Here is a 27,529-nt window from a genome sequence, read left to right as displayed (position 1 = left end):
AGAAGACACTCAAAACCTATTTGTTGAATGAATGAATGAATGAATGAATGAATGCCTTTCTGCTATAAACACATATTCTTAATGGCATCTTCTGGTATATCTTCCTGTTTTTAAGGTTGGTATCATGGAAAACAAAGGCAGCATTGAACTAGCATTCAAACCAAGTTCTGCCTTAAAATTACCCAGGAATGTGTTTCCAGTGCTCAAAAAATAAAGTAGTAGTAGTTGTTTCAGAATTGGCATTGATCTTGGAAATCACTTATTTCAATATGAAAGAAGTATTAATCCTTTGTCCTGAAATAATTGACCATTCCTGAGCCTTTGCCATTGTGCCAGGCACTGGACAAATAGGCACCCTTACACATATTACTTGAAGGTATTGAATGTATTACATATGGTAATGTAATCAGAGTTTCACCAAGTTCCTAACCTATACTAAATGCTCAATAAATATTAGCAATTACTATTTCGTGGCACCCCCGAGTTGCTTACAGTGCATTTTTGCCTCTGAGACCTTATGAGGGCTTTTAAAATGTCCCAGTTGCTGTAGGGATTTTATTATTATTATTACTATTATTATTATTATTATTATTATTATTATAGAGGCCACATGGTGTGATGGAAAGAATTTAGCTCCTTATTGTGCATGTTTGAGTAAGTTACTTAACCTTTCAGAACTTTGGTCTCCTCATGAGTAAGACAAGAATCACAAAACCTCTTTGAAAGAGTCCCTGTGAAAATAATAGAAACAATATGTAAAGGACTTTGTGCAGGGCATAGTAGGCACTCAATAAGCAGTCTCTAACTCTGTAATATTTCAACATCAGAGTTAAGGAACTAATATTGCACTCAGAGGCAATAGAACTTCTCCGGTCAAGGGACAGGAGCAGGTGGCCACAGGGTGACAGTTACCACAGGAAGCTACAAGGAGAAGTTGGAGGGATGGCAGGTCCACTGGCTTCGGTGCCTCAGGCTTCCTGCCTCCATTGGAAAAATTGCAAGCCTCCATCCCAAGCAGATACGTATGGTCTGCGGGCCGTTTGCAGAGATGCCCCCTTGCCAACAACCACCTGCTCTGTTCCAGCTCACAGTCACCTCTTTGGAGCATTTACAATGCCTCTAAGAGGCACCAGCCACTATTCCTGAGGCTCATTCTTCATACTTGAGTGTTTACTTTGAAGTGCTTACCGCATATGTTTAATTATTTTAGAATTTTTAAGTGTGGAAAGATACACATGAAATTTACCATCTTAATTGTTTTTAAGTGTACAGTTCAGAGCAAGAGTGGGTGCAACAGCAGTGATTGTGGGCTCACAGCTGGTTGAATCCTTTTCACAAGGTTGATGACGTCACACTTCAGAACCAAATTAGATGCTTAGAATATTGGCTGCTCAAGGTTTGAAAGATATTTAACAGTCATCAAATCCAATTTCCTAGCGCTCTGGACATCTTGCCCACCACTTGAGTACCCAGTTTCCACCTGCATTGCTCAAGGATCAGGATGCTGTCTAACTCAGAGGGCCTGTTCCATGTTTAGAGAGCTCTGGCATGAGAAAGTATTCATTCATTTGGAGCCAAATCAGATCCCTTGCTCTGTTCTTCAGAGATGCACAGAATGGGTTTGTGCCCAATCCATGACAGGCAACGAGGGACTTCAAAGTATCTACCCTGAGCTCTTATGACCTGTTTTTTTCTTTTTTTTTTTTAATGTTTTTTTATTATATTATGTTAGTCACCATACACTACATCCCTGGTTTTTAATGTAAAGTTCGATGATTCATTAGTTGTGTATAACACCGAGTGCACCATGCAATACGTGCCCTCCTTACTACCCATCACCAGCCTATCCCATTCCCCCACCCCCTTCCCCTCTGAAGCCCTCAGTTTGTTTCTCAGAGTCCATAGTCTCTCATGCTTCATTGCCCCTTCTGATTACCCCCTTTCTTTTTTTTTTTTTTAAGATTTTATTTATTTATTTATTTATTTATTTATTTATTTATTTATTTATGTGACAGAGAGAGAGCCAGCGAGAGAGAGAACACAGCAGGGGAGTGGGAGACGAAGAAGCAGGCTCCCAGCAGAGGAGCCCAATGTGGGACTCGATCCCCGAACGCCAGGATCACACCCTGAGCCGAAGGCAGACGCTTAACGACTGCGCTACCCAGGCGCCCCTACCCCCCCTTTCTTTATCCCTTTCTTCCCCTACCAATCTTCCTAGTTCTTATGTTCCATAGATGAGAGAAATCATATGATAATTGTCTTTCTCTGCTTGACTTATTTCACTTAGCATTATCTCCTCCAGTCCCGTCCATGTTGCAGCAAATGTTGAGAACTCGTTCTTTCTGATGGCTGAGTAATATTCCATTGTATATATGGGCCACAACTTCTTAATAAAAATACGGAATGCTTCACGAATTTGCGTGTCATCCTTGCGCAGGGGCCATGCTAATCTTCTCTGTACCGTTCCAATTGTAGTATATGTGCCGCCGAAGCAAGCACATGACCTGTTTTTTTCTAGCCCGGATCTTTTGTCCAAGCTGCTGACCTACACATCCACTTTCCCCTGGTTCTCCACATGTGGCTCTCCCACGAGTGTCTCAGACTCAGCATTTCCAAAGCATGGCTGTTCTCTCCTCCTTCCTTATTCAGAACTCAAGCACAGTGCACGCTGCTGTTTGTCTCTGGTGCAAGTAACAAACAAATAAGGGTTTGCTTTTTCTCTTTTGTAAAAGAAGTTTAGATTTAGGCAAATGCGGCTACCCCATGATGCCAACAAGGACCCAGACTCCTTCTGTGTTTTGACAGGAAACCCGTAGTACCTTAGCCAAACAGGGATTTACTTTTTCTCATGGATTGAGAAGTTCTGAGAAGTACAGTCAACCCATGAAAGCATCAGAGGCAGAAGCTACTTTTATACTTTTGGTCAGTTCTCCTGATCCTGTGTCTTCCGTCTTCAGAGGTTTATCTCCTTTGTCACATCCATGTTGCGGCCAAGGTGAACAGGAAGGCAAATGGCAACCATACCTGCCAGCTCAGTTGGTCTTTCTTTTATGAACTATTCAGGAAGTTTCATTCAGCTACTGCCACTTCCACCTCGTTGCCTAGAACTATGTCACCCGGCCATGTCTAGCTGTAAGGAATGCTGGAGAATGTGGTCCTTTAACTGGGCACGTTGCTGCTCTGAACAAATCAGGGTTGTAAGAACAAAGAGCAGAGTACAGATGTGAACAGTAATGTCTGTCACAGTAAAGCTTCACTGAGCAACAGGAATCATGTTTCCTAGCTGCAGGATTTCTCAGAGCCTTTAAAATTCCAGGGAGAGATACTGGATGCAGTATCTCATCCACAGAAAGCACTCTTTTTGCAATGGTCGTGTCTCAGGAATTCTGTTTCATGATATGTGTTTCAGGAAGCACAGAAAAAGCACAGTCTCTAATACTTTCAAAGAAAAATGTTATCTGAATCCAGGGTGGATTTGTTAAGGTATTTCTGTTACTATAATGTAATAAGAATGACAGATTTAATGACTTTCATGAAAATTGCATCATTATTCTTTCCATTTCCCCATCCAAAAAGCTTCTGGTCATTTTCACTATTTTTTCTCTTTCACAGTGCTTAGTTTTCTTCCCTGAGCTCTTGCAACCGAATCTTCACCCTTAACATTTTGTAAAAGATTTTATTTATTCATTCATTCATTCATTCATTCATTCATTCATTCAGAGTATGAGAGAGTGAGAGAGTGAGAAAGTGAGAGAGCACAAGCAGGGGGAGCGGCAGAGGGAACGGCAGGAGAGGGAGAGATCCCAGAATCCTGGGGTCATGATCTGAGCTGAAGGTTGATGCCTAACCAAGTGAACCACCCAGGCGCCCCTCTGCTTAACATTTTTAAGTATTTTCTTCTAGTGCTTTTTCGTATGCATGGGTATATGTATTTTTATAAATAGTTGAGATAATATGCATATATGCAGCAGCAAGAATGATGTTTTGGATCTTTTTTTCTTTCCATTCCCCATCCTAAGGCTAGGAAGACACTGAGATTAATACAAGAGGGAACGTTTTGGTCACTATGGTAGGCTCTGTTGGTTGATATTCCTCCTTTCTCTTGGCTGAGGCACACTGGTTAGAAAGCTCAGAGTTAAGAAATAGATACAGCTACTATGACAGAGATGCAAAATAATAGTTACTTTATTAAAATGAAAATGTGTAGGGGTGCCTGGGTGGCTAAATCGATTATGTGTCTGCCTTTGGCTCAGGTCAGGATCCCAGGATCCTGGGATCGAGCCCTGTACCTGTATTGGACTCCCTGCTCAGCAGGAAGCCTATTCCCTCTTCCTCTGCCTGCCACTCCCCCTACTTGAGTGTGCTCTCTTGCTCTCTTTCTCTATCTCAAATAAACAAATAAAATCTTTTAAAGGATGAAAATGTGTCTCCACATTAAAGTCCAATCTTGGCTCCAGTGGCCAAAGCAAGATGGGTCAAAGTCAGAGTAGTGGTGGTCATGGTTCTGGAGGTAGCAAGAAGGATGAAAAGTACAAGAAAATGAAATATGCACCTTGTGTACCAACTAGAGTGGGGAAAAGAAGGAAACAGAAGGATCAGATATTGCCAGCAAAGTGTCACATTCAGTGCCAGTTAAAATTATTGATGTTAGAGGAGGAAGAATTCATTAGAAATCAGGAATAAATGAAGCCTTTAGGAGAAAAGCAAGGACAGGAAAGATCAAAGCTGAATGATCTGAGTGTAGCCAGCTTACCCAATGTTGGTAGGAACCTTGGAAGAGGTCACTGATGATCAAAGACACGCCATTGTGTCTCCATCTGTGGGCTCAGAACACCACATCAGCTTTCTTTCATTTGTAGACAACAGTCTGCTGGAACCCGGCTGCTCAGTCCTGCTCAACCACAAGGTGTATGCTCTGATGGGGTGACACGGATCCCTTGGTCACAGCGATGAAGGTGAAAAGTCCCTCCAGGAGATCTATGCTGTTATTGGGGGGGTTGGACAACCAAATCAGGGAATTAAGGAATCTGTGAGTTTCCTGTTGCTCGTTCTGAATATTATGAAAAAGGATGGGTATAAAGCCCCCAAGGGAGTCATTCTTTATGGTCCACTTGACAGAGGTAAAACCTTAGTAGCCAAAACAATAGCAAACCAAACCTCAGCCACTTTCTTGAGAATAGCTGGCTCTGAATTATTCAGAAGTATCTAGGTGATTGGCCCAAACTTGTACAGGAATTGTTTCAAGTTGCTGAAGAACATGTACCATTCATCATTTTTATTGATGAGATTGAAGCTATTGGGACAAAAAAATATTACTCGAATTCATATTCCAGTTGATCCTTCTTAGCAAAACATCCTATCCTATCTTTAAAAATGTTTTTTATTCGGGGCGCCTGGGTAGTGCAGTCATTAAAGCGTCTGCCTTCGGCTCAGGGCGTGATCCCGGCGTTCCGGGATCGAGTCCCACATCGGGCTCCTCTGCTGGGAGCCTGCTTCTTCCTCTCCCACTCACCCTGCTTGTGTTCCCTCTCTCGCTGGCTGTCTCTGTCAAATAAATAAATATCTTTAAAAAAAATGTTTTTTATTTGAGTATAATTAATATACAGTGTTATATTAGTTTCAGGACTATGATGTAGTGATTCAATAATTCTATACATTACTCAGTGCTCATCATATAAAGTGTACTCTTTATCCTCTTTACCTTGTCATCCTTTGTATCTTTTAGAACATGATGTGCAGGATGCCCTTTGGGCTACCTTCATCTTTTGGTCATGTGCAATGCTCTCTTTCAAATAAAGTGTGCGCTCTCTCAAAAAAAGAAAAGTCCAAGCTTTTTCAACAGCTTTTTTTTTTGAAGGTTTTATTTATTTATTTAAGAGGCAGAGAGAGAACACGCAGTGGGGAGGGGCAGAGGGAGAGAGAGAGAGAGAGAAGCAGACTCCCCACTGGGCAGGAAGCCTGATGCGGGGCTTGATCCCAGGACCTAGAGATCACAACCTGAGCAGAAGGCAGACGCGCATTCAAGAAATCAATAGGTAGCGAAGTTCCATCATTCTAGTTGCTTTGTCATCTCTAAGGAGTTGTCATCGTCTAAATAGTCTAAAACTGGTTGCCACCACATCCAATTCTAGCCAGTACAAAGCGGGGAGAGAGAAAAAAGAGGTACACTCCCTATTTTTAAGGATATGACCTAGAAGTTTTTCACCCATTGGCCACCACTAAGTGCCTTTATTCTGAGCATCTATGCATTCAGATAAAAATTTGAGGATCCTGTTACAGTAAGAGGGAGGCCAAGATCTTTGCCTTCCTAAAGTTTATTTTCTCTTTGGAGGACACAAGGAAAAAACAAATAACATGTTAGGCAATGACAAATGCTAATAAGAAAACAAAGGCAGGATAATAGGATAGAGATGAGATGGCACTTTAGATAAGGTGCTCAGGAAAGACCTCACTGAGAAGGGGATGAATAATCAGAGATATGAAGGCAGTGGGCTCCTGGAAGAAGGAATAGCAGGTATAAATGCTTTGAACGTGCTTGGCATGATTGAGAAACAGCACGATGTGGACAGCGTTCCTAGAATCGGTTGAAATCAGAAAAGTGTAAACCAAATCATGTAGAGTCCTGCAAGCTAGGGTATTTTTATTTTTTTGAAATATTTTTTAATTAATTAATTTATTTATTTACTTATTTGAGAGAGAGGGTGAGAGAGCACAAGCAGGGGGAGTGGCACAGGGAGAGGGAGAAACAGGCTCCCTGCTCAGCAGGGCCCCTGGATCATGACTCCAGCTGAAGGCAGACACTTAACTGACTGAGCCACCCAGGAGCCCCTGTGTTTATACTTTTTGAAGATCACTAAATTAACAAGTTATGAAATCTACGTACTGTGGATCAAAGATGTAAAAGGTAAAACTACAAAACTCTTAGGAGAAAACAGCGCAAAAACTTTTTGACAATGGATTCAACAATGATTTTGTGGATATTAAACAAAAGGCATAGGCAACAAACTGGACTTCATCAAAATTTAAACATAGAATTACCGTATGATTCAGCAATTCCACTTACCGGTATATTCCCAAAGAATTAAATGCAGGTATTCAAACACTTATTTGTCCACCAATGTTCATAGCAGTATTATTCATTTAAGAGCCAAAAGGTGGTCCAAATGATGGACCCAAATGTCCATCAGTGAATGAATGGATAAACAAAATTTAGTGTATACACACAATATTATATTATTCATCCTTAAAAAGGAAGGAAATTCTAACACATGCTACAACACTGATGAACCTTGAGGGAAATACACTAAGCAAAATAAGCCAAAAGGATGAAAGAACAAATATTGCATGTGTTGGAGGAATAATTTATCTTCCACCCTTCTAGGTTCTTTGGCTGTTAAGTTGATGAGAAACAGATTAACAGGAGAAAAACATCTAATTACATACATACAGAAGTCCCATCAGAATATGAGACCCAAAGACAAGCCCTTCAGCTGAGGCTAATATGCCATCCAGAACAAAGGAAGGATAGGGCCCTGGGGCTTCAAAGGGAAGAAGGGTGACAGGACAATAAGAAGAACAAATGTTTGGTAATTAGATGTCTGCCCTGCCATATAGATAGGTCTTTCAAATAAAAACTTGTCTCTGGGGGCGCCTGGGTGGTGCAGTCGTTAAGCGTCTGCCTTCGGCTCAGGGCGTGATCCCGGCGTTCTGGGATCAAGCCCCACATCAGGCTCCTCCGCTAGGAGCCTGCTTCTTCCTCTCCCACTCCCCTGCTGTGTTCCCTCTCTCGCTGGCTGTCTCTCTCTGTCAAATAAATAAATTTTTTAAAAAATCTTAAAAAAAAAAAAGATTCTCTCTCTTCCTCTACCTCTGCACCTCTTCCCAGCTCTCTCTCTTTAAAAAAAAAAAAAAAAAAAAAAAAAACTTATCTCTGGTAATAGCTCTCTTTCTGGGCCAGGTCCTCTATCTAAATTCTTTTAGGTTATTTGGGAGAAATAAAAGTTTTCTGCCTTCAACTCAAAATAACCCACAAGCCAAAATGGCATGTTTTGGAGTTACATAGTTCACCCCTCCCCTCAGTCCCACCTTGGAAACTTCCCCAAGAAGTTTCGCAATCCTGAAGTTGAGTTGGTAGATTGCTCCATCTCACTGAACCACTCTCTTAATACTGAGAATATGTCAGTTCGGTTAAACAGTTGTATCTCATTTCAGGAGGTGGTGATTCAGGTGGGCTTCCAAAGTTAGGGCTATGGTACAAGAGGCATTTCTATGGAAATAAAAGAAAAACAATGATTAATGGTTGGAACAGATTATAATCCCAGTTTCTGAGTTCTGAAGACAGTGAGACAGGAAGATTTCTAGATGTCTGGCTCAAAATATCTTCAGAGAGACAATCTGACAGATTTTTCTGGTTTGTAGCTTGAATGTCACTGGTGATCTTACTGAGAGACCACACTGCAACAGTCATGAAGATTATCCATACCTGAGCTGTCATGGTGATTTCTTTGAAGTTTATATCAAGTTGTCCAACTTTAGCTTGCATGGCTTCAGAAAAATGGCACTTTTAGTTCTTAAGGTTAGCCAAATATTGGAGGAAACTAGAAAAATTCAGGATCTAGTCCAGTTTACAGGTAATAAGCAAAATCTCAAAGACAATTAACAGCACTAGAATTTGATGTCCACAAAGATGTATTACTGAAACATAATTTTTCTCTCTACAATCACCCCCATTTTTATCAAAGATAACGACAGCAAGACTAATGCATCTGCAAATCAAGTCTGGTTTCAATCAACTTGACCTGATCATTTACATAAGTGCAACAAGAATAGTGATTGACCATATAGACTCTTTTAAAAGAGCCTATTTTAGACTTTTAGACTGTGCTGGAATTTTTCATAAGGAATCTCAGATTGAACTTGTCTTTATTTTTTAAAAGATCTTATTCATTTATTTGACAGAGGGATAGAGAGAGCCAGAGAGCACAAGTGGGGAGAATGGCAGAGGGAGCTCAGCGGGGAGCCTGATGCAGGACTCGATCCCAAGCTCCTGGGATCATGACCTGAGCTCAAGGCAGACGCCCAACCAACAGAGCCATCCAGGCGCCCCTCAGATTGAACTTTTAAAAGCTTCTCGAGATTAACAAGCCATACTAATGATTAGCATCAGATTGTGCCTGCAATACCTATAGATTTGGGTGAATTCTTCTTTTTTTGAGGTCTTCAAAATATCTTAAGGGTCCTGCACCTGCCAGGATGTGACCTTCCTTATTCACCTGGTAAGGCTGCTGGGAATCCTGTAAGCAAGGTACCAAGCCAATTTTTCCATGGGACTTTATTGGCTCCATAAAGTCAATATTAGTTCCTTAAAGCTGTCTGGTCATGGGGCACCTGGTTGGCTCAGTCAGAGGAGCATCTGACTCTTGATCTTAGGGTCGCGAGTTCAAGCCCCATGTTTGGCATAGAGATCACTTAAATTAAAAAAAACTTCTTAAAGGAGCAGTCTGGTCATATCTGAGTCTATGTACATCTCTCAAATGTGACATTCCAGTCAAAGCCTTGGTAATATAACCTATGTTTCCAATTGTGTCCTATTACAAGGAGAATAGATTCTTATTGACCTTATGCAAATAATTCTGTTGTCATGAAAATAAGAATATTCACTCACTAGGAGTTAGCAAATTCTAGAGGGATCAGGTAGGAAGAAAAATTGTTTCATGTCTGTTCACAAAGGAACATCTTACCAAATTGTTGATAACTTAAGAGAAAAGAGAAAAAGGTTTCCTTAAATCTGGAGAAACAAAAAGCCATAAAATGTTCCCCCAAAGTCATAAAAATTATAATCATTCATTTCCAAATAATTGTTTTTGTTTTGATCAATTCCACTTTAATTTTTTTCATCTCAAATCCCTTTTGGTTTTTTTATTCTTTTTTTAAAATTTAAATTCAATTAATTAACATATAATATATTTTTTGTTTCAGAAGTACAGGTCTGTGGTTCATCAGTCTTATATAATACCCAGTGCTCATTGCAACACATACCCTCCCCAATGTCCATCACCCCATTATCCCAACCCCCCACCCTTCCTCCTCCAGGAACCCTCAGTTTGTTTCCTAAGATTAAGAGTCTCTTATGGTTTGTGTCCCTCTCTGGTTTCATCCTGTTTCATTTTTTCCTCTCTTCCCCTATGATCCTCTGCCTTGTTTCTTAAATTCCACATATCAGTGAGATCATATGATAATTGTCTTTCTCTGATTGACTTATTTCACTCAGCTTAATACCCTCTAGTTCCATCCACATCATTGCAAATGGCAAATTTTCTTTTTTTGATGGCTGTGTAATATTCCAGTGTGTGTGTGTGTGTGTGTGTGTGTGTGTGTGTGTGTGTGTGTATGTGTATACACACATCTTTATCCATTCACCTGTTGATGGACATCTAGGCTCTTTCCATAGTTTGGCTATTGTGGACATTACTGCGATAAACATTGGGGTGCAGGTGCTCCTTCAGATCAGTACATTTGTATCTTTGGGGTAAATACCCAGTAATTCAATTGCTGGGTTGTAGGGCAGCTCTATTTTTAACTTTTTGAGGAACCTCCATACCGTTTTCCAGAGTAGCTGCACCAGCTTGCGTTCCCATATCTTTTCCAAATAATTAATACTTGTTCCACCTGAATCCAGTTTTTCCATTGGCTCTGGAAATTCTTACCCAGCACAGTTTTTTTGATAAAGGTTTTGTTTTATTTTATTTTATTTTATTTTATTTTATTTTATTTTATTTTATTTTATTTTATTTTATTTCATAGTAGGCACCATGCCCAACATGGAGATTGAACTCACAACCCTGAGATCAAGAGTTACATGCTCTACCCTCACTCTTTCTGAAATAAATGCATTTTAAAAAATTTAAAAAAATTTAAAAAACTACCCCCACTTGTGCTCTCTCTCTCAAATAAATTTTTTAAAAATTCAAAAAAAAATTTAAAGAAGGGGCACCTGGGTGGCTCAGGCAGTTAAGTGTCTGCCTTTGGCTCAGGTCATGATCTTAGGGTCCTGGGATTAAGTCTCGCTTCGGTCTCCCTGCTCAGCAGAAAGTCTGCTTCTCTCTCTGTGTCTCCCCCTGCTAGTGCTCTCTCTCTCTCTCCCTCTCTCTCTAATAAATGTTTTTTAAATTTTTTTTAATTACAAAAAAAAGAGTTACATGCTCTACCGACTGAGCCAGCCAGATGCCCCCATTACCCAGCCCAGTTTCATAATCTCAAGTTATCAGAAACCGGAACTTGTCAAAAGTTCTTTTCTTGAACCTCCTTGAAGAAAGAGTACTTTTGTAAGAATACTTTGCAGAGCATCGGAGTATAACAACTATTTGTAAATGACAAAAACATTTTAAATGTCCATTGTTAAAGATCTGATGAGAGTTCATTATAGTGGAATTAACACATAAATGTGGTTATTTGTATGACATACAGTATTTTAAGGTAGTAACTAGAATTATGACTGATAACATACTGGTACATATCAGAATTTTAGGAATTTCAAATTATTTCTAGAATAGTTATATTAATAATATCAATAACATACAATATAATCTAAGAAGGCATCATTGTTTATTTGATAATCCTTCCCTGTAATTCAAGATACCAAATAAGCCCAATTGGTATTAACAGCTCACTTTTTATAAGGAGAGAGAACAAATCTTTTGAGATGCTCCAGGGACCCTCTGGAAATTCTCAAAGCTTAGTTTTGAGATAAAATATATATATATATATTTTTTTTTAAGATTTATTTATTAATTTATTTTATTTTAGAGAAAGAGAGAGAGCAACTGGGAGAGGCAGAGGAAGAGAGACTCTCCAGCAGACTCCACACTGAGGGGAGAGCCCAATGCAGGGCTTGATCCCATTACCCCTATATCATGAACTGAGCTAAAACCAAGAGTCGGATGCTAAACCAACTGTGCCACCCAGGTGCCCCTGAAGTCAAAAAATATTTTTTTAAGATTTATTTATTTATTTGACAGAGAGAGCAAGAGAGCACAAGCAGGGGGAACAGGGGGAACAGTAGAGGGAGAGGGAGAAGCAGGCTCCCTGCTGAGCAGGGAACCTGATGCGGGGCCAATCCCTGGACCCTGAGATCATGACCCAAGCCAAAGGCAGACACTCAACCATCTGAGCCACCCAGGTGCCCCAAAAAACATTTTACTGAGAATTTGATTCTGGAAACTTTGTCAAAGATATCAAATGGTTTAGACACTTGACCAAATAGGATCACAGATCACTGTGAAACAATACTTAATTATCTATTGAAGCAAAATGACAAAAGATTTTAAGGGTAAATACAAAATGTTATGTAGTTCTGAGCAAAACCAATGAAAGACCTAATAAAGCACAGAAAATTGTTTTTTGTTTGTTTGTTTGTTTGTTTTTAAAGATTTTATTTATTTATTCAACAGAGATACAGACAGCCAGCGAGAGAGGGAACACAAGCAGGGGGAGTGGGAGAGGAAGAAGCAGGCTCATAGCGGAGGAGCCTGATGTGGGGCTCGATCCCACAACGCCAGGATCACGCCCTGAGCCAAAGGCAGACGCTTAACCGCTGTGCCATCCAGGTGCCCCCAGAAAATTGTTTTGATAAAGCACAGAATCTCTCTTCTTCCTAGGCAGATTATTTAAAAGGTAAACTTCTTTTGCAGTCTGTTACCAACAGTAATCCAAAAGTCCAAGAAAACTTTATCCTTTTAAGAGAGAGAAAATCAGTTCTAATTTTGCACCAGCTTATTTTTTATATTAAAACTCACTTAGGGACGCCTGGGTGGCTCAGTCCATTGGGCATCTGCCTTTGGCTCAGGTCATGATCCTGGCATCCAGGGATCGAGTCCCATGTCAGGCTCCTTGCTAAGCAGGAGCCTGCTTCTCTGTCTGCCTGCTCTGCCTGCTGCTCCCCCTGCTTGTGCTCTCTCTGTCTCTCTCATAAATAAATGGATGAAATCTTTAAAAATCAATCAATCAATCAATCAATCAATCAATCTCACTTAACTGGGGTGCATGGGTGGCTCAATCAGTTAAGTGGCAGACTCTTGGTTTCAGCCCAGGTCATGATCTCAGGGTCATGAGATTGAGCTCCTGTCAAGCTCTGCACTCAGCGGGGTATCTGCTTGGGATTCTCTCTCTCTGCCCCTCCCCCACTGCTCACATACACATTCTCTCTCTCTCTCTCCCCCCCAAAATAAATAAATCTTTTAAAAAATAAAATAAAATTCAACTTAAATTTATTCTAACATTAGCAAGTTTGACTACACATTATAATTCCTTTCTAAGGTTGTTTTTCCATAAACCTTCTATAACTTTCTTTTCCTTCAACAAAAATTCATTTCCTTTCCTCATACCTTCTTTTATCAAAAACACACATCCTACTTTCCTTGCATATGGAGATATTTCCCTTATTATTTCTAGTAACTTTAGTTACATATATTAATTAGAATTCTTAACTGTTAGAAATCTTAATTTCTAGTGAAAACTAAGAATAAGCAATTTTGAATTGTATAATACCGGTATTCTTTAGATTGGTAAATTTATGAATACATGTCATAATTTCTAGAAACGTATACTTCTTCACAGTATAATCTTTCAACATGACACAAGACATGTTTACCAAAAGACCCAAATATCTTTAATTCCATTTTTAAAAATTTGAGTAAAATGTGAACATCTGATTGGCAAGATTCATGAATAGAACAAGTATCCAAGGAGCTATACAAAATGGAAAGCTTTTGGGGCACCTGGGTGGCTCAGTCAGTTGGGCGTCCAACTCCTGACTTCAGCTCGGGTCATGATCTCAGGGTTGCAGGATGGGGCCCCACCTTCGTCTCTGTGCTTGGGATTCTCTCTTTCCCTCTGCCCCTCCTTTCTGCATGCCCTCTCTTTCTCCAAAATAAGTAAATAAATATTTTTTTTAAAGGAAGGCTTTTATAGGCAGAAGAGATAATAATTAATATTCAATATTTTTGGGTGCTTGGGTGGCTCAGTTGATTAAGCATTTGCCTTCGGCTCAGGTCATGATCCCAGGGTCCTGGGATCCAGCCCTGCGTTGGGCTCCCTGCTTAGCAGGGAGCTTGCTTCTGCTTCTCCCTCTCCCTCTGCTGCTTCCCCATCTTGCGCTCTCTCTCTGTGTCAATAAATAAAATCTTTTAAAAAATATATTCAATATTTTATCTTATTTGGAAATGATCTAGATATTTAATGACTATACATTAATTTAACTTAGCAAAACTCTAAAGTTTTAAGTTACCAAAAAGATTTGGGGAAACTACGTAGACATCCCATAAAACATAATGTTGTTGCTGGAAAGTTGACTTATAAAGTTTTATCTTACATCTGTTTAATTCACTTGTTCTTAACAATTATGCTTAGATTTGTTAGGAAAATTTCATGAGACATTAAAAAGCTAACCATCATCTTAAGTTATCTTTCTTGCTGACAAACGCTGTAACGGAGATGGCATGAGCTTGTTTGACTTTTGGTAAACCTAGGTAGAATAAAAGTATATTTTATGCTGAAAACTCTGAAGATATGCCTGTTTTAATTAAGCCAACAAACTTAAACTAACTTTAATACTAAATATTTTTCCAGATCACTTGAACCTAAGAAGTATTTGGGTTACTTTCTGTTATATTTCTGAGAACTCAATTATATAAGCACTTCATTTTCTTTAAGCCAATTAAATAAAGTTCTTTTACAAGTTAATTTTGGTGATACCATCGACAGGGATAAAATGCTATCCATCTACAATATACATATTTGGACATATATAAGAATGCAGACAGACACAGAAACCTTATAGTTTCATTTTAAAATTTTAGCCATGAAATACATGAAACAGGTATGATTATGTAAAATTCATGTCATAAAAGAACAATTGGAATAAGTTTGTCTGCTCAGATGGCTAAAGCCTTTTAGAAGACACTGAAGATTTGTATTTGCTCTTGACAAGTAATCTTATTGCGAGTTCTTTCAAGAACTTTCGTTTCCTAAGACAAGAATTTTTGTAGTGCTTAGGGTTCCGGGTTGGTAAAAAGGAATAGGTGGAGTTTGAAATGCCTCTAGAGCTGTATTTCCAGTTTTGCAAAGATTTGTGAGGTAAGAAGGGTTGTCCTCAATTCCTCAAAGAATTGGTTTGTAGCCTGGATGATAAAGAACGGACACACTCATACACCCACATTAGAATGTTTTTCTTTCCAACTGGTAGATCGGTTTACTCTACCTTAGGAGAGAAGGCCTAAAGAAAAGGGAAAAAATCCCCCTTTTAAATACAGGCTTGCCTCATCTGTAGCGCTTCACTCTATTACGCTTTGCAGATACTGTGGTTTTTGTGAATTGGAGATTTGTGGCCAGCTTGGCATAGAGCAAGTCTATTGACACCCTCCCCACTTCACGTCTCTGTGTCACATTTTGGTAATTCTTTAACTATGTCAAGCTGTCTCGTTACCATTATATTTGTCATGGTGATCTATGATCGGAGATCTGTGCTGTTACTACCGTTACAGTTTTGGAGCACCACAACGCGCCCACATAAGGCAGCAAATTTAGTTGAAAAGTGTTATGTGTGTTCTTGACTCTTCCTCCAACCAACCGTTTCCCCCCATCTCTTTCTCCCTCTCCTTGGCTCACCCTATTCCTTGAGGCACAGCAGAACTGAAATTAGGCCAATTAATAAACCTATAACGGCTTCTAAGTATTTAAGTGAAAAAGAGTCACATGTTTCTCATTTTAAATCTAAAGGTAAAAATTATTAAGTTTAATGACTATGGCATTTTGAAAGCTGAGATAGAGGCTGGAAGCCAGGCCTCTTATGCTAAACAGCCAGAGTTGTGAATGCAAAAGAAAATTTCTTGAAGGAAAGTAAAAGTGCTACTCCAATGAATCTGTGAATGATAAGAAAGCAAAACAGCCTTAGTTTGATACAGAGAAAGTTTTAGTGTTCTGGATAAAAGATCAAACCACCACAACATTCTCTTAAGCCAAAACCTAATGGAGAGCAAGGTCCCAACTCTCTCTAGTTCTGTGAAGGCTGAGAGAGGTGAGCAAGCTGCAAAAGGGAAGTGTGAAGCTAGCAGAGGTGGTTCATGAGGGTGAAGGCAAGAAGCCGTCCCCATAACATAAAAGAGCAAAGTGCAGTAGCAAGTGTTGATGTCGAAGCTGCTGCAAGTTCTCTAGGGGACCTTGCTGAGATCGTTCATAAAGAAGGGCGGCTACACGAAACAACAGATTTTCAATGTATGCGAAACAGCCTTCCAGGGGAAGAAGACACCATCTAGGACTTTCATAGCTTAGAGAAGTCAGTGCCTGGCTTCAAAGCTTCAAAGGACAGGCTGATTTTCTTGTTAGGGCATAATGCAGCTTAATGATGTTAAGTTGAACCAATGCTCATTTACCATGCAGAAAATCCTTGCGCCCTTAAGAATTATGCTAAATCAACTCTGCCTGTGATTTATAAATGAAACAACAAGGCCTGGATGACAGCACATCTGTTTACAACATGGTTTACTGAATATTTTAAGCCCACTGTTGAGATCTGCTGCTCAGAAAAAAAAGATTCCTTCCAAAATATTACTGCTCATTGACAATGTACCTGGTCACCCAAGAGCTCCTATGGAGCTGTATGAGATTAATGTTGTTTTCATGTCTGCTACCACAACATCCATTCTGCTGCCCAGGGATCAGGGAGTGATTTCAACTTTCAAGTCTTCTTATTTAAGAAATACACTATGTAAAGCTACAGCTGCCATAGATAGTGGATCTGGTGGATCTGGGCAAAGTCAACTGAAAACTTTCTGGAAAGGATTCACCATTCTAGATGCCATTAAGAACATTTGTGATTCTTGGGGCACTTGGGTGTCTCAGTCGGTTAAGCATCTGCCTTCGGCTCAGGTCATGATCCTGGGGTCCTGGTATCGAGCCCCACATCAGGCTGCCCACTGCTTCTCCCTCTCCCGCTTCCCCTACTTGTACGCACTCTCTCTCTCTCTGCCAAATAAATAAATAAAATCTTAAAAAAAAATTTGTGATTCATGGGAAGCAGTCAAAAATATCAATATGAACTGGAGTTTGGAAGAAGTTGACTGCAATCCTCATGACCTTGAGGGTTCAAGACTTCAGGGGACGAAGTAACTGCAGATGTGGTGGAAACAGCAAGAAAACTAACACTAGAAGTGGAGCCTGAAGACGTGACCCAACTGCTGCAATCCCCTGATAAAAGTTGAATGGATGAGGACTTCCTTCTTATGGATGAGCAAAGAAAGTGGTCCTGTGACGGAACCTACTCCTCATGGAAGTGCTGTGAAGATTGTTGAAATAACAACAAAGGAGTTAGAATATTACATAAACTTACCTGATAGGGCAGTGTCAGGGTTTGAGATGATTGACTATGGTTTTGAAAGAATGTCTACTGTGGGTAAAATGTTACCAAACAACATCTCATGCTACAGAAAGATGGTTTATGAAAGGGAGAGTCAATCAATGTGGCAAACTTCGTTGTTGTCTTATTTTAAGAAGTTGCCACAGCCACCTCAGCCTTGGACAACCACCACCCTGATCAGTCAGCAGCCATCAACATTGAGTCAAGACCCTTCACCAACAGATTATGGCTCCCTGAAAGATCAGGTGATGGTTAACCTTTTTTATCAATAAAATATTTTAATTAGGTGTGTATATTGGGTTTTTTAGATATAATGCACATTTAATAGACTGAAGCATAATGTAAACATAACTTTTACATTCACTGGGAAGCAAAAAACTCCGTTTGACTGTATTGTGGTATTTGTTTTATTGTGGCAGTCCGGAATCAAATCTGCAATATCTCCAAGGTCTGCCTGTATCACGTCAGTTTTCAGCCAGAAAAAAAACAGTCAATATTTCTGGCAGTATTAAACAAATTCCACCCTTGGATGTAAGAGGGGCCCTCAAAGAGGGTGCAAAAGATATTACCTTCCCAAGATCCAGAGTCACTCCCAAAGGTAGCTAAAAGAAAGAACCAACAACCTGTATGTCCCAGGCAGGCAAAAAGCCAAACCAAGCTCTTATTAGCACACAAAACTAGGCAAGCAAGAAGGCAGTAATTATCTCCGGGGTGAAAGGATCAAAAACCAACAGGTCTGGATTTGCGAAGGAAGGGATAATGTGAAATTCTATTTTCTGCCATCTTGGGAACATGAGTTTTTTGGATGGGATTCTAGAATATACCTGCAAAGGACATTGGTAGGAAAGCCTGATGCTGGCAGAGCCTGATTGTAGAGCCCAGCAAACAAAGCCCTATTCCCCGTCCTAGGTGCTTCTGCTAAATTCACTTCCTGACTTTCAGCATTTATGTGAGTAACCTATATATCATGGCCCTAGAGATCAGGCCAGAGTGCTCTCTGTAAATCTTGTAGGAAAAAGGAAGTCAAAATAGGCAGACAGGGCCAGATTTTAAGAAGAGGAATTCACATTGGATTTAATTTTTAAGTCTAATTTGTGTTCTTTCATCACATTAAGAGTTGTTAAAGGCTAGCCACTATAATGTTTTTGTGTGTAATTCTTTTTAATTTGGTCTTTGTATAGGTACCAATAAGATAATTGTTTAGGATGAGAGCTTTCTAAACCAATTTTTTTTTCTTTTAATTGTAGCCAGTTCAGAGCCTCCCTCATCTGGCCATTGACAAGTAGGATCTTATATTAATTTCAATAGCAACTTAAACCAATAAGCTTTTTTATGACCTAACCATGAACTCAAGAGGTATTTCCAAAGGAGAGTACAAAAAATGCAGCCCGAACAAGATCCAAAAATTTCACTCCCAAAATTAGCCTGAAAAAGACCTAGCTGCAAGTGGGGTAACTCACATTCCTGTCCAGCCAAATTAGTGACAACAGAGGTTGAGACAACAAAGGCCCCTTATGGACTAGGACCCCTTATGACAAATTCCCTTGAAAGCTGGTACAGTTGGACAAAGAGAATTCTGCTTATCGGATCCCTAGCACATGGCTATCCACCAGATGCACACCAGTATGTGCATCCTCCAGTTGGCAGAGACCGGAGAGAATATCCTCACTTTTCATAAAGCCAAGCTGTCAAGACATAGAACAAGGCAAAAGGAAAACCTCCTTTGGTTTTTGTCAAATGCACATTAACAGCTTTAGCTAAGCCTTGGGTCTCAGAGCCAAACTAATATGTAGGAGGGATGTGCCCCAGGGTTGGGGATTGTGTGCTGGTTTACAGAGTGCCTCATTACACAGAAATTTTTTTGAGGTTGACAGGTAACCTATGGTCAGTCTAACCTGTTCTGTGACCAACTTACCCTAACACAGGAGTCTTTGAGTTAGGTGGCAATCACTCTTTTTTTTTTTTTTAAGATTTTATTTATTTATTTGACACAGATAGAGACAACCAGCGAGAGAGGGAACACAAGCAGGGGGAGCGGGAGAGGAAGAAGCAGGCTCATAGCGGAGGAGCCTGATGTGGGGCTCGAACCCAGAACGCCGGGATCACGCCCTGAGCCGAAGGCAGACGCTTAACCGCTGTGCCACTCAGGTGCCCCGGCAATCACTCTTAATAGCTTTAAAGTGCTAGGTTCATGCCCACCTGTTCTGTGGCTTTGGCTTCCAAAAGGTCCCTTAGCAACAGCCTCTACCTCATGTGCACATTAACCCACAGCAAAGTTTTTCTAAGTGAATGCCAGTCTGGTGAAAACCATAGACTCACTGTGCTGTGAGGTCAGGTCAAACAGCAGGCTCACAAGGCTATGCCTGCATTCTTCCCTATGGTTTTCTTCCTCATGACAAATGACACAACAGAGATAAAGGAAAAGTGACCATCTCTGGTAGGAAAAGGATCAACAAAAATCAAGAGTACTCCTAACAATTCTTCAGCAGAGTCAATAAATCCAAGGAACTAGTTGCACAAATATTTTCTCCCACTTACCTAAATTTAAAAAAGGATAAAAGGGGGAGAGAAAGAGTCACCACTCTCACTTCCACCAGTCCCCGCAAGCAGAGATCTGGGAGACTGAAGTGGTAAGAATTCTTACCTTCTGCTGATGCTTATCAGAGATCCCAGACTCTCTCTGCTGCAGCAGCTTCAAAGCAAGTGTCCAGCTAGTGGTTCATCCTGCCAACTGTGCCAACTCTTGGGGAGGAAAAATCTTTCCTCTACCCCGGCTGGTAAATTAATACAAGACAGATTAACAGGAGAAAAACATTTAATTACATACATATGGGGGCCCCACAAAGACCATTAGATTGTAAAGACAAGTCAGTCATTTGAGGCTTACATGCCATCTTAAGCTAAGGAATGGGATGAGGGGGACCTGGGGCTTCAAAGGGGAGGAGGGTGATTCACAGGACAATAAGAAGAGCAGATATTACGTAATTAGGTGTTTGCCCTGCTATACAGATAAATCTTTCAATAAAAAGTTACCTTTTGGTGAAAGCTCTCTTTCTAGGCCAGGACCACTATTTAAATTCCTTTAAAAAGTTAAGGGAGAGATAGAAGTTTTTCCTGAGTCGGCTAGGTCTTGATTGCCTTCAGCTCAAAATAATCCACATGCCAAAGTGACGTATTTTGGAATCATGTATTTTGCTTCCTCTCATATGATTCCACTTATGTGAGGCTCCTGAAATAGTCAAATTCATAGAGTGAGTGGAACAGTAGTTACCAAGGGCTGGGGAGGGGCGAATGGGAAGTCATTTGTTAATAGGTAGAGTTTTAGTATGGAATGATGAAAAAGTTCTGCGGGTGGATGGTGATGGTTGCAGAACAGTATGAATGTACTTAATGGCACTGAATTAAACACTTAGAAATGGTCAAGATGGCAAATGTTATGTTATGTGTACTTCGCCGCAATAAAAATTTTAATTTAATTTAAAACATTTAAATCTACAGGCTCAAATTACTATATGGTCATTTAAAAAAATGGAAGACCTTTCAGTTAAGTGGAAATAGTTGATTTTTATTTCCTTTTATCTTTATTTTTTTAAGATTTTATTTATTTATTTATTTATTTATTTGGGAGAAAGAGAGAGTGCAAGCAGGGGTGGTAGTGGAGGGAGAGGGAGAAAGAGAATCTCAAGCAGACTCCATGCTGAGCATGGAGCCCAATGCGGGGCTCAATCCCACGACCCTAAGATCATGACCTGAGCTGAAATCAAGAGTTGAATGCTTAACCAACTGAGCCACGCAGGCGGTCCTATTTTATTTCATTTTTTAAGTAAACTCTACACACAACTCTATACACGTGGGGCTCGAACTCATGAGATCAAGAGTTGCTCACTCCACTGACTGAGCAAGCCAGGCGCCCCTAAAAGTAGTTGAATACAAGAAAAGTCAAAGGCTGCCCAAGAAAGGAAATATAACCATAGTATACTGCTTGGTTGTATAGGTAAAAATGTTTATGTAGTCCTAATCATATGAGCAGTATTTATTGACTTTCCAACTTTGAAATCCAGCCTACAGACTCAGCAAGGAAGACTGTTGTGGTGACAGAACAAAACATAACACTATCCAGTTTGACAGTGTAAAACTAAAATCACAGATCACGGAAGTAGGGATGTAGGAGAATGAGGCAAAGGGAAGAGTAGGTGCCAGAATAGCCATATCTGACCAACTTGGAACTTAGAGACTGTCTAGATGTGACAGAACAAAGCATAAAACCTAGAGTTACAAGAACTAAAAATAGTGATAAAAACTCTATTGGGAAGAGTGGGGGATGGGAGGGCACAGGTGACTTAAGTCCTCACACACATCAGGATGTTGATAACATCATTCATATATCCATCAATACATTATTTAGAGCCATAGAGGTAACTACCAGAAAAGCAGATAGTTAAGAGTGATTGCTCTGTGGAGAACCATCGATATCAGGAAGTAGTGGGGCATTGGCTTTTATTAAAGCCCTTTGAGTACTATTATTTCTTAACCATATGCGTATTGCTTTAATAATAATAAATAAATAATGTTTAAAACTACTTTAAAGATCAAAGATAGTGCTTATGTCTGGGAGGCCATAAGACTGGGAGACATTCTTACCTTTCCTTTATACTCTCTGTTGTTTGACTTGAGTATGTATTATTATTTTTTTTTAGTTTTACTCATAAAATGAATAAATGAAGTTTTACTTATTTAAGTAATGTCTATACCCCATGTGGGGCACGAACTCACGACCTTGAGATCAAGAGTTGCATGTTCTTCTGACTGGGCCAGCTAGGCACCCCAAGTATGTGTTATTTATATAAGTCTTTTCCCTAGTTGTTCCCTCTTTCTCAACCACTTAAGAGTACGTTGAAAACAACTTTATACTTACCCCTACCTTCAGGGTTTATTTCCTAAGAACAAAAGCATTCTTTTACAAAACCAGAGTACAGTTATCAAAATTGAGAAATTTCACATTGTTACAATACTGTCATCTACTTCACAGCCCATATTCATGTTCTTCCATTGTCCCAGTTATGTCCTTTATGGCTCTTTTTTTCCCCAGCCCAAGATCCAATTCAGGACCAGGCATTGCATTTTTTTTTCATGTTCCTTTAGTTTCTTTTAATCTGGAACAATTTCTTAGCCTTTCTTTGTCTTTTCTGACCTAGGTATTTTTTAAGAGCATAGGCCAGTTACTCTGTAGACTGTCCCTCAGTTTGGGCCTGCCTGATGTTTCCTTCTTGTTAGATAGATCCGAGCTTTACATTATTGGCAGAGATGCTATGTGAGCTCTCAGTTCATCTTATCAGGAGGTCCCTGATGGTACTTTATCTCAATATTGCTGATGTTAAGCGTGATCCTTTGGTTAAAGTAGATGTCCACCAGGTTTTTCCACTGGAAGGTCAGTGTTTTGTAATTAGTAAGTTATCATGGAGAGATACTTTGAGACGAACGTTGTTGTTTTCTTTTTCCCTAAGCTAATTAGGGGAATGACAGGACGCACTTCAGAAGAGGTTTGGTAAAGGCTAGCTTCTGGGACCCAGTATCCTTTCTGCTCACCTGCTTCTCCAGGCTCCTCTGTCACCACTTGCCATTGTTCTCCTCCTCTAACCCATCCATTTCTGTTTTGGATATCTTCATAGCCAGTGGCTGAATGAGGCCCTGGAGCATTTCTTTAAACCGGAGGCCTAGAAGATGTTAGGGCAATGGTTCTCAAATTGTTTTTAGAATCTGAGACATAAAACAGAAGTTGTTTGGGTTGGAACAAGAGCAATGCACTGTAGCCATGCCCAAAAAGACCACCTCCTTCCCTGCTGGTTGGGTCTGAAGGCCCCCCAGCCTGCAGCCCAGGACAGCATCGAAACTTCTGGCCCAGGAGGCACACTGATGGCCACTGGATCCTTGGGAAGGCTGGCTTGGATCTTACCTCCTCTTCCATTTGTTGCCTCAAACAGCTCTGACCTTGAGTCCTGGGGCCACATGAGTCATTGACGTTGGAGAAGGAACTCTCAGCCTGTGCTCAGGCAGCTTCCCAACCCCCTATGCTATCCCCACTGTCCTTTCTCTTTTATTTTCCTAAAATATAGACTGTAGTCCAGAGACAAAGACAAGGAGAAGGAGCAGAGACCCAGACAGGCCCCTCCCATCTCTCTGGTCTTGAACCTTCCAGCTTGGCATGCTGGATGAGGCAGTCAAGTTAGATGTCCATGCCCGAAACCTGGCAGATCTCCTGAGCGTTCTCTGCAACAGACCACCCCCATCAGAGGGGAACTGGGATCTGGTGGATGACCACAGCCACCAGGAGGAAGTGAGCTGGAAGAATTTTCACTTCTCCAAAGTTATCCTTACTGGCGGCTTTCAGAGTCTGTATGTGACAAATAAAGTGAGGGTGGTAGAGGGGTGAAGAAAACATTGGCCAGGAATGAATCTTAACATTGTCACTGACCACTGCAGCCATGTGACCCTGACAGGTCATTTCTATTTCCTGACCCTCACTTTCCATTCTAAAGTGGGGGCAAAAAATAAGCAACTCCTGCAGTCATCAGGACTCACTGTGATCCAGCAGTGGGCATTCCAAATCTTAGGAAATGCCATGCCACCTGCATGTTTTGGGCCACGTCTTCATGACAGCTCTACTATTATTTACCTAATAATTCCCCCTAATTGGTTTGCCTTTTAAACATGTTCTAAAGAAATACTGCTCATGAAATGGGCTTTATTCCATGTATTATATTTTTCTACTCTACCTTAAAAGAAATGAACAATGATTAAACTTAAAAGTGTTCGTATGAGAATTAAAATAAAAACTTGAAACAGACAAAAAAGTTAAAATTAAAAAATAAAGTGTTAATGGGAATGATGCAGAGTAATCGCTCTCTCCTCCTCTGCATATGCACTACTACCAATACCTCTCCCCTACCCTACCCTACAGTCTCTGATTTAATGTCCGTGGCTTTGTTTGTATGGAAATGAAAGGGGCCCCAAATCCCTGTAATGATAGGTGTTTTAACCCATTCAGTATGTTTTTGCAGAGACTGAAGTGGCCTGAGTCATGACCAGGATTGTACAACCCCCACCTTTGGGTATGGAAGGGAGGACCATGAGAGAGAGCCAACTATGTCACCCCAAAATATACTACTTTGGCATATGGATTATTTTGAGCTGAAGGCAATCAAGACCCAGCAGACTTCAAGAAAAACTTTTACCTCTTCCTTAACTACCTAAAATAATCTAGATAGGGGAAGCCTGGCTGAGAAAGAGGGCTCCTACCAGAGATAACTTTTTAGCTGAAAGACCTATCTGTATGGCAGGGCAAACACCTAATTACCAAACATCTACTTTTCTTCTTGTCCTTTGAAGCCCCAGACCCCCATCCCATTGCTTAGCTCAGGATGGCACATAAGCCTCAATTGCCTGACTTGCCTTTGAGTCTCCTATCTTTCGGGCTCCCTTGTGTATGTATGAAAGTAAATTTGTTTTTCTTCTACTAATCTGTCTTATGTCAGTTTGATTATTAGATCAGCCAAAGAACCTAGAAGGAAAAAAGGGAAAATTTTCCCACCCCTACAACTGATATGTCAGAAGCAGGATCTCTACAGAGAAGGCTGTCTTTACACTTACCTTAACTCACTCTCAGAAGTGGCCTATTCTCCACTTACAGCAGGCCAGGGTATGGGAGCTTTCTGGTAGGGGGTGACCACATTGCCTCCTGGGCATAACAGCAACAGGCTCTCCAGAACATAAGCCAGAGGCTGAATTGAGGCCACATCTTAGGTGGAATGCAGTTGGATAGTCAGTTCCAACTGCTTATCGTCTGCATTAATCAGAGTTCAATTATGAGAAGCAGAACCCATTCTAGCAATTTTGATCAGAAGGGGATTTAATACAGAGGATTAGATGCTTACAAAATCATTGGAGGGCCTAGAGGAATGGCTTTGGTCGGCCTCTAAACCAGCACCAAAATGACACAGCAGAACTGGCCTACCAGAGGAGATGCAGTCTCTCCCCTAGGAAGCAGAGGAGTCAGGAGGCTGTCACCTGAACCGTGATCTGCCAGATATAAGGAAGCCTTTGCCACTGCTGCAACTCTCAATCTCTTTTAGCCCCCACAAAGCTGAACTGCTGCTGAAACCTAGTATCTCCCGGGGCATGCCAGCCAGCAATTACAACCAGAGAAGCAAAATGATGGCCTCCACCTCGCTCCTAGAGGCATCAGTGTGTTTAACTGGTGGAGCTAACTCTTATGCAGAATTCTGCCTGCAAGGAAGGCAATGAGATTTTTGGTTTTCTAGCCTCTGGAGCATGTGAAGGCACATTAGGAGATTGGAGTGGATAGTGGGAGTCAGTTTATCATACCTACCACAGTCAGACAAATGAAGCATCTCCAAAACCTGGGCCCAGCTGATCTTCCCAGCCTCATCTCCAGCCCCTATCCAACCCACCCACCCTGTGTTCAATTGAATTGCTGGGGTACCTCCAAAACTCCGTGTGTTTGCTCAAGATGAGCCCTTTGTCTGTAACACTCTTACTCTCCCTACCAGATGAATTTGGATTGCCTCTTCTATTTTTTTTTAAGTAGGCTCTATGCCCAATGTGGGGCTTGAACTCACAACCCCAAGATCAAGAGTCACTTGCTCTACCAACTAAGCCAGCCAGCTGCCCCTGGATTGCCTCCTTTTAGAAGAGTTCTCTTACATCCTGGGGAAAAGTCTTGTTCTAGGCTTCTATATGTATACTTTCTCTAATGATTTATTTATGTATTTGTCTCCCATACTAGACCAAGAGGGCAGAGACTAGGTCTCACCTGTCTTCGTTTACACAGCTGAGCAAGGTTGCAGCCAATTCCTTTTAGCTTCTGGCATATAAAAAAGTGAAAGAAGACTGAAAAAAGGGTAGCAAAATTTTTGGTACAATTTAAAGGTTTAGGCTTACCAACTTAATGCTTTTAACATAAAAATGGTGATGCATTCCTAACCGGAATATTTTCAAAATGAATACAGAAAATTTTTAATTTATAAATTGGTAGAACATAAAAAGTATTAATTCATTTTAAAAGGTATTAGAAACTGTAGGAGAAAATGTTAATCTTACTGCAGATCAGTTCTCTACTTTTTATGTTATCATGATCCTCAATTTTTAGATGTGTTTATGGTCAACCAGGTCAAATACTACATTTCCCAGACTCCCTTGCAGCTATGTGTGGCCATAGAATTAAAAGTCTGGCCTATAGAATGTGAGAGCAAGTGATATACACAACTTCAGGAGCTCTAAAAGGGAAAAGGTATTTTCTTACTTCCAATGGCAGTAAGCCACATTGGGCTGAGCAGACAGGGGCATGCCCAGGGACAGTTGAGCAATTATATATTTGGAGGCTGGTTCCCTGATACTGCAAAGCAGGACTATTAATAGATGAAGAAGAAATCTCTGTCTCTCTAATGTGCAAGTATTTAGGTTCTCTGTTAGAGCAACTGAAAGTACACCCTGATTATTCCTGGTTCAGAACCAGAACCTGGTTCAGAAAGGAATCATATGATGAGTACCCCCATTTTACAGGTATGATTTCCTATGGAGACATCGGTAAAATTCTGAATGTAGGACCTGTTTGTAAATGTGAGACCCAGGCCAGTGTTATTCCTGAGTCCCTGTAACAGGTGCTAGACTTAGGCCTAGAACAGACACTCATTATATAAAAGAATTAATGATCTAGGAGGTCATATGTGTTTTTTACTCTATCTCAGGTGGGTTTATTTTTAAAGATTTTATTTATTTATTTATTTATTATTTATTATTTGAGAGAGAGAGCACATGAATGGAGGGGAGAAGCTGAGGGAAAGGGACAGGCAGACTCCACGCTCAGTGTGGAGCCTGACACAGGGCTCAATACTATGACCCTGAGATCATGACCTGAGCTGAAATCAAGAGTTGGGCATTTAATCGACTGAGCCACCTAGGTGCCCTTCAGATGTTGTTGTTGTTGTTGTTTTTAACAAGATAACCTGTTCCCAGGGGCGCCTGGGTAGCGCAGTCGTTAAGCGTCTGCCTTCGGCTCAGGGCGTGATCCCAGCGTTCCGGCATTCCGGGATCGAGCCCCAC

The 27,529-nt window shown here is 40.6% G+C and overlaps 1 non-coding gene and 1 pseudogene across 1 annotated transcript; one reads left to right on the top strand and one right to left on the bottom strand.

Annotated features, from left to right (window-relative positions):
- Nucleotides 1-2,392: 2,392 nt before the first annotated feature.
- LOC113257304 (U6 spliceosomal RNA) lies at nt 2,393-2,499 on the bottom strand. Its single transcript, XR_003316918.1, has one exon. It is a non-coding gene; the product is annotated as a U6 spliceosomal RNA (small nuclear RNA).
- Nucleotides 2,500-4,470: 1,971 nt separating this feature from the next.
- The window catches only part of LOC113256572 (26S proteasome regulatory subunit 4-like), a 43,101-nt pseudogene continuing 20,042 nt past the window's right edge, over nt 4,471-27,529 (top strand).

Source organism: Ursus arctos, unplaced genomic scaffold, assembly GCF_023065955.2.
Source record: "Ursus arctos isolate Adak ecotype North America unplaced genomic scaffold, UrsArc2.0 scaffold_14, whole genome shotgun sequence".
In the NCBI taxonomy this organism is placed as follows: Eukaryota; Metazoa; Chordata; class Mammalia; order Carnivora; family Ursidae; genus Ursus; species Ursus arctos.
This window is presented reverse-complemented; position numbering and strand designations above follow the sequence as displayed.